This window comes from Clarias gariepinus, chromosome 24 (assembly GCF_024256425.1).
Source record: "Clarias gariepinus isolate MV-2021 ecotype Netherlands chromosome 24, CGAR_prim_01v2, whole genome shotgun sequence".
Lineage (NCBI taxonomy): Eukaryota > Metazoa > Chordata > Actinopteri > Siluriformes > Clariidae > Clarias > Clarias gariepinus.
The window spans coordinates 1,518,996-1,531,140 of record NC_071123.1 but is presented as its reverse complement, the minus strand read 5'-3'; the positions used below and the strand labels follow the sequence as shown (position 1 = coordinate 1,531,140).

Below are 12,145 nucleotides of genomic sequence, written 5' to 3'. Positions count from 1 at the left end.
GCTGGTCAACAGTTTTCAGTTGCCCCTTAAACTTATTTTTATGTATGTGAAGTGTTAGTTTTTATTTGACGCACCTATATACGTTTATTTTTAAAGTAGAAGTTAAAAAATAATACATAAAATAATTTAAAAAAAATTTATTTACAGTTTTTTATTTACAAAAAAAATTCCTATGTAAAACTGTTAAATACATTCAATGAACTTGTACATTTTTACTTTTTGTATTTATATAATATATAAATATATTTATATCTTTATATCTATTTTTATATTTATATATAAATATACTATATTTATATTCTCTCTATTTAGGAATTTATAATTTCATCAAGTTGCTTGTTGCCGACGTCCACACGCTAATTTCCCTCGAACTGGTGGCGGTAGTTTAACGACGCTGTAGCCATAACTAAATGTTTGTAATAAATGCTGCAGTTTTTTAATCTGGGTCCGTGTTCAGGAGTGGGAAGTGGGAAGGGGAAAATAAAGAAACTCCGTTACCTGAAGGGTCGTTATAGATTCTAATGAGTTTCCACTGCACTGACTCTCAGGTTGAGTAATCTGCAGGGGCGGCTGCTCTCTACCACGCCGAGCCTTTACAGGGGAATTCTGTCGAGGTGTTTGGAAAGAGTTTCAGTTATCTTATCATCACTTCACTATTCTATGGAAATGTACATAATGAGTTCCATGAAAGAGTTCGTCTCGTCACCTGTGAAGTCAGTGTGTGCCTGCGCCAGGGGAGATACGGTCTAATAATAATTATACTCGATCAAACTCTGCACAGATGGCCTTCTGGCATTTGACCCAATGGGCCTGTTTTCATATTAGTTTCGTTAAAAAAATAAAAGTATGCAAAAAAGATAGAACAAACTATCTAAACTTAACTAGTAAAGCCAAAAAAATATTATCCTTGTCGTTGCATATTAATATCACTGGAAACACAAACGATTGACTGAGCACTTATACATATATACAGTATAAAGATAAACATTTATTAAGATATAAAACTTTATTTTAAATCTCCATTCAAGTTTAATTAGCCAGTGTTCCTAGTTTCCCTCGTTAGCTTAGCACTGCAGCTACAACATTAACATTTGCTACAGGCGTCGCTCTGGCTTATTGGATGAGTCGCAGATCGTCATGGGGCGTGGCCTATCCCGTGGAGGCGGAGCTTTATGTTAAAAGTGATTCGGATGAGAATATAGATCCTGTACAATTTGTGTGTAAAGATTTCTCTTGTAGAAATGGCGGCACTGAAACAGTGTTTAAGGCGAGGGTGTGACACACACTCTTTATATGATGCTAACCTGCTAATTTGTTAGCAGCACGGGATCAGGTGTCGTGTCATTCCTGTTCCTTTAAACATACACACACACACACAGTAAAGAGAGGTGTGTATGTGTGTGTGTGTGTGTGAATACCTACACGTGTTCTGCTGCAGTGTTATTTTTGGGAGATGAGACTGCGCTGTGGATAAAGGAGAAGTTCATATGTACACCACATGCTCGCTCACAGCTTCTGTGCTCCGGTTAGAAAGAAAACGCACCTCGAGACTTCTCTCTGCGTCCTTCAGTAACAAAAATGCTCGAGTAACATCTACGGCTATGTAACTGTCGTCTGGTTGTCTCGCTGTCTGTCTCACTGACTGTCTTACTGTCCGTCTGTCTGTCTGTTCGGGCTGAATAATTATGTCAAACTCCTAAATATAAAGTTATGAAAAGTTATTAAAGTTTGACTCTTTCATCCTCCGTCACGCCTTGTCTGCTGCATCGTCCTCTAAGTCTGTGTTAAAGCGTTGAAACCCTAAAAGAGGACAGTGAAGACAGACCTGCAGGACAGACACACACAGGCATACACTCACATACTGTATAGAACTCTTAAACATCAAAACATGAGACAACTGTCCAAACTCTCTCTCTCTTTTTTTGCTTAGATCAGTGGTCTCTATATAAGCTGTCTCTCACTGTCTCTCTGTCCAAGCCTAGCTTTCTGTCTCTGTGCCACTGCCTAGGTTGTTTCTGTCCTAGCAGTCTCTGTCCAAGCTACCTCCCTGGCCAAGCTTTCTTTTTCTTAAACTTACTGTTCAAGCTCTTGTTTACACCCTCTGTCTCTGTCTCTGTCTCTCTCCTTGCCCAAAATGTCTCTCTATTTCTGCCCTGTTTCCAGCTTTAAAAAAATAAAAAAAACATCCTGATCCTGTTTTTTTTTATTATTCTCTTTAAACATGACGCTTTGCTCATCCTGTGTCTCTTAGATCGTCTTTATCTTTTTTTTAAGCCTGTCCTCCTGATCTGTCTCTCTTTCTGTGCTATTTTTCTTTGTCTAGCTCGTCTCACTTTCCAGCATCCCATATTTGTCTCTGATCTTCAGTCTGTGTTCTCATAAGGAATGAGGGCAGCTTGTCCTGCCTGGACAACAGAAGAACACAGCCGTCTTATCTCTGGTGGATTGACTTTAGTCCAGACCCTTTTCATTTGATAAAGTATGTTCGTGAGGAAGCGGTGGAGCGATGTGATGCTGTGATCCTCAGGTGCCTGATGTTCTTGCAGCAGGTCACAGTTTTTCAGCATCCGTGACAGGGAGGCATCATCGAGCTCAGCGTGTCCTTCTGTCTGGAGAGGAACATGTCCGACATCCTGATTTATAGAAACGTTTTTCTTAATTAGAACTTTCTTTGACTTTTTCTTTTCTTTTTCTTACTTAGTCTGCAAAATTACATTTCAGTTTATTCGGAGAAACTCAACCAGAACATTACATAATTAAAGAAGTGATTAAATTTAATCACAGACGACTTTGTGGAAATCGTTTAGTAGAGCTACATTCGTACTCCGCGAGCTAGCTCGTGATATCCGCTGGGAGGAACTCGTGCCTGAGTGCAGACGGAAGACCTTTTATTGAAAGATCTGAAACTGAACTAAAAAATAACCGTTAAAGGTAGCATCAGCATCTCCACGGCATGTGTCATCTGATTTATAATGCTGTTCTCTAAACCTTACGTTTACTGGAACATAAGCATGGGCGTTAAATAACTTACTTGATTATTAGGATATTACAGTGTGAGCTTATTCTGTTCAATCTGTCTCGCCCTTTGTCCAAATCCTCTCTCTCTCTCTCTTTCTCACTGTACAAACTGTTTATCTTATTCTGTCCAAACTTTCTCTCTGTTCCAGCCGTCTCACTCTTCCTACAAACTGTCTTTCTCTGTCCAAACTGTCTCTCTCTGTCCAAACTGTCTCTTCCTTTCTCTGTCTGTCCAAACTGTTTCTCTCTCTCTGTCCAAACTGTCTCTCTACCTCTCTCTGTCTGTCCAAACTGTTTCTCCCTATCTCTCATTGTCCAAACGGTCTTGCTCAGTCCAAACTTTTTTCTTTGTTTAAGCTGTCTCTCTATTTGTCCAAACGTTCTCTGTCTGTCCAAATTGTCTCTCTGTTCAAGCTACTTTTGTCTAAACTCTCTCTCTGTCCAAACTTCCTCTCTTTCTTCAGACTGGCTTTCTCTCTGGCCAAACTGTCTCTCCATTTTCCAGCCCATGTCCAGCTTTTTTCCTCTTTTAATATTCATGTCCAACATGTCTTCCAACATGTCTCTCTGTTCATTCTTAGTCTTTCAGTTATCTTTATATTTAAACCTTTCTTCTCCATCTGTCTCTCTACTTTTCTAGCCTGTCTGACTTTCCAGCGTCTCTTATTTGTCTCTGATCTTCTGTCTGTGTTCTTGCTCATAATAAATGAGGACAGATTGTCCTGCCTGGATGAGATTTTTAATTATAATATCCAGCATAATGACTGGTACAAAGCTCATCTAAAATCCACCAATAGGATGAAGACGGCTAGTACCATAAAAGAGGACAAAAAAAGTTTCTTCTTGACCAAGCCTGGATTAATAACACATGACTGTAGTGTCTTCTATAGGATGCGCTCTAAGAGGACAGTGTACAGTGTGATGTGTCGTAATCATAAACGTCAAATCATAACTTCCTCTGCTAACAAAGTCTTTATCAGATATCAAAAACGCCCGAGGTGCATCATCTAAACTGTTCACGTGTCGTGTCATCCCGCGCACACACACACTCACGTTCTCAAGATGCTGTGTGAGAGCTTTGATTGGTGGGACTGTTGCCAGGGGCCTCTTCGAGCTCAAAGAACCTAAAGCTGCGTCTCAGACTCCTTCCTGCAGCCTATAGGATGTTCATGAAGAATAAACCCCTTTACATACGTAGTGCGCTACTGGTCCTGACGAGAGAGGTTTGGGCTAGAGCCCGAGTGTGTGTGTGTGTGTGTGAGAGAGAGTGCGTGTGCTCAGGCATGACTGCAGTGTTTGAATATTTATAAAGCTGGATTGTTCTTATGGAGACGATCCATAGAGGCGAGCAGAGGCTGGTTAATATGCCGTGCAGCGCTCCGAATGTTTAACACGTACACATCTTTAGGTTGTAGAGCAACGAGCACCTAAAGTTAGCGTTCTAATGCAACTTTAATTACACCTTTACGTAACACTTGCATTTTGTACTCTGGAATAATTATAGCCTGGAACTTTCATATATATAAAGCTATTTTTAAAGATTTAAATTATTTTTCATGTAATACTGTAGTGTGTGTGTGTGTGTGTTCAGGATATATCTGCATATTTCATATTTCCAACTAAGTGCAGTCTTTGAACAACTAAAATTAGGCCATGTGATTTCAAGCAGATTCGTGCTGAGTGTTTTCTAACATCTTTGTGGAGACAGAAAGATAAGACTATTGAATACTTTTGACGTTGTGATAACTTGGAATATATATATATATATATTCCCCAAAAGTTTACTTTTGCTTACAGAGGCTAAGGTTAAAGTGACATTTAGGATCTTTAGCATAGCACTGATTAGCTCCATTTATAAGGTCATTATGGTAATGGACGATCCTTGTGTTTGCACATGCCTTAAACTTCGTGAGAAAACTAGTGATGTAATATTTACAGCGTGATGGTTCTTCCCTAAAAAAAACAATGATGCCAGTGTTTATTAAAGGCATCATAGCGAGTGGGAAAAAAAACATGTAAAGTTTAATTTCTGTGTCTGCGTAATATTCTCCAGATCCAATCTTTGACTTAATATTTGCTTCCAAACTCCTTTATTTCCTTAGGAAATCTTTAGGATCCTATAGTTGTCTTATTTTCTCAGTTTTTAATTGTGAAAATCTTTTTACAGTTATTTATCTCATTAATTTTGCTTAAATTTGTTTGGTTGTTGCATTGCTTTCAGGATATATCAGAATATACAGCCTGGAACTGTGAGGTTTGTAAATTATTTGTATACAAGTTAAGTCATTGCATTTGCCCCAACCAGACCATTGGGAGCACAAACTTTTGCTCTAAACAGAGAGGCAGGGATTCACATAGATAGATAGATAGATAGATAGATAGATAGATAGATAGATAGATAGATAGATGTAGACAGACAGATGTTAATAACGGTTGCTGTACAGCAGCTCGCACTGTGGGATGTTAGTGTAAATGAGCGCGTGCCAGGCTCGCGCTGTCCGCCATTTTCTCTCTATACTGTTATCAGATGCGCGCGAAGGCTATATTTAGTACGCTGTATGTGCGCGCGCGCGTGTTTGCGTCGTGCTCGTGTGTGTGTGTGTGTGTACGGGTGCGCGCGCTCGCATGGGCTGTTTTGAAGTTTTCAGAGCTCGTGCAGTTTCCTCTCCTGAGTCTCGGCATCTCCACGTTATGTGAGAGAGCGCGCGCACGTGAGCGAGCCCGGCACGTCTGCGCATGTCTGCACACCGCACTGCAGCGAGGCGAGAAGGCGCGCGTAGTGGCGTGACTTGCGGGGCGTGTGTGTGTGTGTGTGTGTGTGATTTGGGGGGGGGGGGGGGGGCAGGAAAAGGGGGCGGAGCTTGACATTTCTACAGCGTCTAAAGTCACAAAAGCTGTCCTTTTTATACATTAATATTTATATAATATGTTAAACCTTTAGGGAAAACACTCCTAAACCTTAAAACTTTTAAAAAATGCCCTTAGAGGTTGCCATGGAAACAGACCATTCCATTGAGGGCCTGGGGGGGGGGGGGGGTCGTTAGTGACGCGTTTTAACGACAGTGTTAGTGATTCAAATTTTTGATCATTATAAAGAATTTATTTGATCAGTGGTAATAAAACACTTTATGTGGTATTTGGTAAGAAAAACAATGAAGCCCTGAAGTCGAATATTCCTTTCCCAACATAACAATTTGTGACCTATTACAGTGGTTTTATTCATTAAATAGTTTATAGTGACGTTTAAATGTTATGTAACTTTTACAAATCTGATTAATCAGCGTTATTATTTGCGTTATAGCAGCTGTAAATGATGGTTCTTTCACAAGCCTTTCTTTCTTTTAAAGTTAAACACAGCTGAGAAACCATAAAAGATTCCATTTAAATTCAATTTATTTAACAATGGTTATTGTTGCAAAGAAGATTTACAGAATCTAAAAAAAATAATGGAAATGGTATGTATAAATCAACATTATTATACTGTCCCTGATGACTTTAATGAAGCGGCGAATCCTTCTGTAAATGTTAACATAAACATATCTTTCACATAACAGCAGTTATAAATCCATTTATGTCGACCTTCTGTTGTTCCAGTTCTGTGAGAGCACTAATATTTGTAAAAAGAATTTGACCGTATTGTTATAAATAAACAATTTAGGTAATGTTGGTTTAGGTGTAGCATAGCGGCTGATTAGCTCCATTTATACTCTCTTTATAGACATAGATGATCTTTACAAGGATGGAAAGGTGTGTGTGTGTGTGTGTGTGTGTGTGTGTGTGTGTGTGTGTGTGTGTGTGCCATATGTGCATGTATACACGATGTCTCTGTATATATGCTTTAGAATGCAAAAGTTTGAGAGAAACTTTCGTGAGGAAATGTCATTTACAGTTTGATTGTGAAAATTATCAATCATAGTGAACAACCATCTGCTGTTCAATTGTGTGAGAGCGATAATATTTGTAAAAAGAATTTGACAGTATTGTGTCAAATACAGGCAAGCTTTATTTCAGAATAGGATCGGATTTGTTTGTCTTTCCCCTTCAACATCCAATACAAAATTTTATATGCTTATATTTTATCTCTTCCCACCTTTAGTTTGAACTCCTGCTTTTATATCCTGGTTTGGATGTCAGACATCGTTTCCTTCTTGTTGGTCGAACAATTAGGGTTTTTCATGTTTTTTTTTTAGAGCTCAAAAGTGTAAAAATCAAAAGGAGTCACTAATTTCTCTCTCTCTTTCTCTCTGTCGCTCTGTTTTGTTTTTTTCGAGTAATGTAGTGCTTTTATCTCGTCTTTCTACATTTGCATCCTATTTGGCAGAAAACGCCAGGACCGTCCCATCTGCCACTGCCACATGATATGCGAAGCGTGGTGTCTTTCTTTTGTTCCGAGTCCTTTTTTCCCAGCCGTCGTGTCCTGATATCATACGTCTGTACAAAGTGACACCCTTGTCTCCTTTTCAAACGCGAGATCTGGGGGAACGTTTCACCCAAGGAAGCGTCTGCAAGTGCAGACAGATCTCTCAGAAATACACAGAGACGACAACAAAGCAGCTCAGATTTGGCCTTGTTCTTATACAGCTGCTTTGTGTTTACATGGCCAGTCGAGCTGAAGCTGCGGAGAGCTTTTAGGTCCTTTATTGCTGGCGCAGAAAGTGTGAGTGGTGTGTGTTTGTGTGTGGATGTGTGTTGGATTGTGAAAAACACAAACGCACCATACATGTGCTTCGTCCAGTTTCTGATTCACTGCTGCACATTTCTCACAAATCTGTTAGACCTGTGTGTGAAATGGACGTCCATGGTTTATTGTCGAATGAAAAATTTAGCTTGCAAATGTCTCTTGTTGAATGCGTAAAAATGTTTGCTTATGGGCGTGGCCTGTCCAACTTTTTCATAGTTATAGAATATCTGAAGCTAACTACTTAAACACAGAAAGAAAACAATAGGTTTCATGCTCATATTTTACGCTAGTTTAGATTACCAAAAAAGGCTAACTGCACTAGCGTTATTTTCCTTGCTAACGTCTCTACACGTTTTGGATGTGTGTAGCAGGATGAGATGAGATGATGTAGGCTTGAATAAATATTTGATACCTAGATTCAAATACAGATTTCCTCATTTGAATTAAATATATGATGTGTCCTAACTCAGTTTGAATAACTAATAAGTCAAAAGAACAACCTGCAACCTTTCTGCAAAGTCACATGTCACTGTGTCGAACAGCTATTAAAAAGAAGTTTCTACATAAAATGATTAAACAATATGTAAAACATGATGTTTCCTGTCACGGGATGGCTCGATGAGTCAGAAAGCAGAGCTGAATTCAGTATTGTGCAATTAAAAAAAATGTACTTAAAACATGTGAAAATTACAGACGCCAATAAATCGGCCGTGCAGGTCATTTAAAGCTTTTAAACGTCCTGCATTTGACGGTTTTTGAACAAGTTAACACAAGTCTCTGCCAATCTGTCAGCGTTGATGCTCAAGCTGAAATACCCCTCAGATGACTCTTTCTCTTTCACTTGTCCTCCGGTGCATAGCTGAGCAGCAACCTGGGAGAGGGGCTCTTCTTATATGAGGTCACAATATAGAGAAGATTTACCTGCCTTGTTGAAACACGGGCCAATACTAAAATGGAAAAGTATGTCTAGAAACAACATTGAGGTGTATATAGGTACATTAGCATAGATTTTGATTGTTATAAATTTTTCTACTCTGCACATTAAGCGTGAAGCTTGTTACCCCAAGAGCAAATGTGTCATGTAGTTATGGTGGGACCTCGGCATACGAATGCCCTCCATTATGAATTTTCACTTTAGGAAGGAAGCATTTTCGCCATACAAACAAACGCACCGAACCGAACACCGGCTAAGACTCCATCCACACGAAGCCGGTGCGTTCCCTATCAGATAATTTTTTTCGTGAACACGGCGTCGTCTCAAGAAATATCTGCGTACACACGAAACCACTGAAAACGGTGTAGTATATATGCCAGACCAGTATGGGGCGCTGTAATTCTGCCATAGAGATGCACTATACACAGAGAAGAAGACTTTGAGCATGTGCATAACCTTGCGCGCTGTATACGAACCAAGATGGTGTTGTCCATTATCGCTTGTTGCTCATAACAGTTGCATAGAAGCAATAGATTTTGCTGTAATAAAGCTAGTAGGCTTTGTAGCAACATGAACACAATCATGTACTCCGCCATTATTGTTGTTGCTGTTACGTGTGACGCAGCCGACACGTGATGCGATGACATTATCGTTTCACAAAATATACGGATTGGCCGTACACACGAAGACGCAAGAGTGTCGTTTTTAGATTTATCCACTTTGGGACCCAGTTAAAAAAAAATAGCGGTTTCAGTCTCCTAAAACGCCGGATCCGTGTGGACGAAACGCCAATACGATAAAAAATTTATACGTAGGCCTATACAGCGAAACGCGTCTCCGTGTGGACAGGCCCTAAAACTCTACTCAAGTAGAATTAAAGGTAGCTCATTAAAAATTTACTCAGAGGAAAAGTTAGTTACTTTTTTTTTTTAACAGCGGGACGGGATGGGGGATTCTAGTGTAGTTTAAAGAAGACAAGCGGATATAAAATAGTTGTTTTTTAATCGAAGGAACACCTTTACATAATAAAGCTAAAAGTTGAAAGTGGTCGCTTGAATATGGCCGGGGGTTTGATCATAAGAATTTAATGGCATTTCACTTTCAGCTGGGTCTGTATCACTGGCATCTGTTTTGTCCGTCTCTATCGGTGTTGTGAATTTAGCGCGTTTGTTCTCCACGCCAATCAATCAATCAATCAATCAATCAATCAATCAATCAATCAAGCAGTGCAGTGGTTCCCGGGGTGCAATTTTTTTCCTCCCACATTACGTTATTTTTTTTGCTTTATAATTATTATAAATTATTTAATTCATTTATTTTTTTTACTCAGTAACAGTACAATACTTCAAACAAAACATACTTAAGTAAAAGTGAAATTACAGATTTTAAAAACTACTTTAAAAAGTAGAATTACACAAAAAACTACTCAAATTACAGTAACGTGAGTAAATGTACTTTATTACTTTCCACCTCTGGATGTAATGTACTTGTGATGTAATCTACTGTATACAAGTGAATGCTTGAAAAGTTTTTGATTCTCACACACACACACACACACACACACATTTGGAACTCGTCTCAACGTAACTAATTTCACATAACGGATTCTCTTTAATCCAGATGTGCACATTTTGGTGCTGGAAATGTTCACCTGTTTTTAACGAATCACATCATTTGACTAAAAAAAAAACCAAAAAAAAAAACCCAACTCTTTCAGCTCCTGAGTAAACGCCGAGGCAGGCCTGGTGGTGGTGGTTCTTTGCCTGTGGCTAAAAGCGTTCCTACGCTCTGAACTAATATAATAAGCTTATTTTGCGTTGTATTAAAACCCTGAATTATTTAAACAGTTTCTCTGTCTAGTTTTCGTGAGTTGAGTCGGTGATTGGTTTCTGTTTCTGCTGACGCTCTTGTGTTCATTAGCCCTCGGTGTTCGCCTTCAGGAGCTGATTCGAAGAGTCGACTCATTTTAAATCGGATTTCTTTGTGCATTTTTTTAAGTTCGACTTTGAATCATTGCTGGACTTGATCTAGTTATCTAAGTTGAGTGATGCGAACGGAAATAAATCAAGTGGCTCAAGTGGGACAGATTGAAATAAGTAAATCGGAGTGGTCTCGGTTTCATGTCATTGTTTGAAATTTTAATAAATCTCTCTCTCTCTCTCTCTCTCTCTCTCTCTCTCTCTATGTTCTGCACTCCGGGAGTTTTGAGTAGCACTAAAAAAAAGAAAAAAAAAGGCTTGAGTCTCTGGGGCTTCATCATGAAACGCAAAGCCTTGTCGAATTGCTTTTCTTCACTCGTACTGTCCTTAAATAACTTTCCCTCTGTCTCGAAGCCCCTCCCTCTCCGTCCTCTGTCTCCCTTTTCTGTAACTGTAGCCTGCCTTCTCTCTCTCTCTCTCTCTCTCTTTCTCTCTTTCTCTCTCTCTCTCTCACTTTGCGACGTATAGATGCTGCATTGATTACACACAAACCTTTCTCTTTTCATCGCTGATGCACTGAAACCGAGCTGCAGAGAGAAAAAAAGAGACCGAGAGAGAAAGAAAAAGAGCGAGAGTGAGAGAGAGAGAAAGAGAGAGAGTGAGTGAGTGTTGTGTGGAGTTAGAGAGCGTCCAAGGTTTTTCGGCTGCGTCTGAAGAGCGAACTTGGCAGGTCAGACTTCAATGATAGAGGGATTGTTAGAAGTGCAGAAAGGGGGGAAAGTGTGCGTATGTGTGTGTGTGTGTGTGTGTGTGTGTGTGTCATGGCAGTGTTTCAGTTACTGTTCCTGGAAATCTGCTGCAGAGAATTTCTCAAGAGAATTAACTCCACTCCAGCAGCGTGTGTAAGAGTGAGTGAGAGTTGAGACGAGCATGCTTTTGTGTGTGTGTGTGTGTGTTTTGTCCTTTTTTATGCTTACTGTCATTTTATGATTTAAGTAGCTATACTTAAAGCTGAGTGAGGTTGTACATTATATCAGGTGTGTTTTTCTGTTTTTCTTTTAATACTTTTGCATGATTCTTTCTCTCGGTGATGAGGCCACGGGAAACCCCGCCCACTTAAACACCCCAAAACCCACCCTGGGTGCCCCCCCCCTCCCTTGCCATTGCCCCCCCATTGCATGAGATAACGATGGAATGAAAAGTGTTTAAACGGATTACGGTGTCACGCTCGTCGGTCTTTAACGCGTTTCTGCATGCGTTAAGAGAATAGTTTCGAATTCTTTCGATTTATTTAGCACTACATAAACTTTCCGTTTTTTTTCATCCTGAGTTTCGTCTCCTGACTTTGCAAGTCATTTGCAAAGAACAATGTGTCGTGTGAGGTCACCTGGACCAAACGATATTTAAATAAAGGTTGTTTTTTTGAGTCGTGTGTAAACATGGAGCGATTTTCAAGACACATTTAGACATTTCTATAAAAAAGTAAATATCCCTTCTGTCTCGGAGCAGTACTGTTGTTCTTTATATGCGGACTAAAATGTGTCTAAGTAATAAAAATGCGTTAGATGGCATTATCGTGATTTCCGCTAGGTA

At 39.6% G+C, this 12,145-nt stretch overlaps 1 protein-coding gene across 2 annotated transcripts in view; it reads left to right on the top strand.

The window, feature by feature from the left end:
• The window catches only part of LOC128512164 (nucleus accumbens-associated protein 2), a 41,376-nt gene that overhangs the window by 13,576 nt on the left and 15,655 nt on the right, over positions 1-12,145 (top strand). The window contains exon 1 of one of the 2 annotated variants that reach the window (XM_053485304.1): positions 11,192-11,282. The exons of the other annotated variant lie outside the window; for it this stretch is intronic. The gene's annotated coding sequence lies outside the window, so the exon portion shown is untranslated. Of the gene's footprint in view, positions 1-11,191; positions 11,283-12,145 lie in introns of those variants that run through there. 2 annotated transcript variants of the gene reach the window in all.